The sequence below is a fragment of the Octopus bimaculoides genome, chromosome 5 (assembly GCF_001194135.2).
Source record: "Octopus bimaculoides isolate UCB-OBI-ISO-001 chromosome 5, ASM119413v2, whole genome shotgun sequence".
In the NCBI taxonomy this organism is placed as follows: domain Eukaryota; kingdom Metazoa; phylum Mollusca; class Cephalopoda; order Octopoda; family Octopodidae; genus Octopus; species Octopus bimaculoides.
In genome coordinates, this window is record NC_068985.1 from 104,701,718 (window position 1) to 104,702,891 (window position 1,174).

A 1,174-nucleotide genomic window follows, 5' to 3' on the forward strand; every position below is an offset into this window, starting at 1 on the left:
ATGGCCTTCGGCATTCTGTATTTGTCTATACGTGAGACGTGGTTCGCCCATCTGAGCTCTCTCAGCAGCAACATGGTTTCAACGTACGTCAAATGTAGTACAACCAAGTAGTTGCCTCCCTTGGGAAGGGAGATAACTATCAAACAGTGCTGGGAAATTTTAATATTGGTTTCAAATTTTGGCACAAGGCCAGCAGGCTTAAGCTGGAAGCTAAGTTGATAATATCGACCCCAAAAGGATGAGAGACAAAGTAGACCTTAGCGGAATTAGAATTCAGAATGTAAAGGGGAAAATTTTAATATCAATTAATCAGCTTTTAGTGCTGCTTGCATGATATAAGCTTTCACACCAACGGATACGATTTGTCTAGTTGTCGTCCAACTAAATTAATAGAAGAACTATGATATTAGAATAATATTGTTTCCCGTCCTCACTGAATAATTATTAATATTTTTATGCAGGAAACATTAAAATATTAGCTATTAACACTCTGCCCAGCACCATTCGGTAACTTCACATTCCAAAATCAGCAGTCAAATCCCCATTTATTCTGAAATCATTTTCTGCTATATTAAGAGGGATACGTGGGTTCAAAAGTCCCACGACAGTCCTGGACTCTATCTATTCAAAGTCTTTTTAACCCAATATTTACACGCTATTATTTATAGCTTTATGTGTTTCGAGATACTTCGTTCTAAAAAAAAAATTCATATTCTCTTAAAGTTTACATAGAAATTCTTATATCATGTATATATAAGAAGACATCCATACAAATAAACAAAAGAAAAATGTAATACAATGTATTTCAAAGATTGATATTAGTGTACAAAACTGTTTATTTAAACAAAAATAATTGCCATCTCATCGGAGCAGAAACGAGATGAACAGAGCATTCCTTAACAAAACTTAAGTGTTTATTTCGGGATTTCTTTCCCCACACACTATATATTCGTTCTATTGGCGTAGCTAGAGTGTGTGCCGCCCGGGACGGCCTTTTATCTTCCCTCCCCTCCCCCCTCCGCACAAAAAAATACAGCAGATCCTAAAGTGGTACCGCTCAGAGCGGACTTCCCCCTCTAAGATGCTCTTTGGTATGCGATATACGTAGCCAACGTGATCTACAAGAGCCAAATTCCACTTTAGTATGCGATCTACACGTTTTATTTGTTTATTA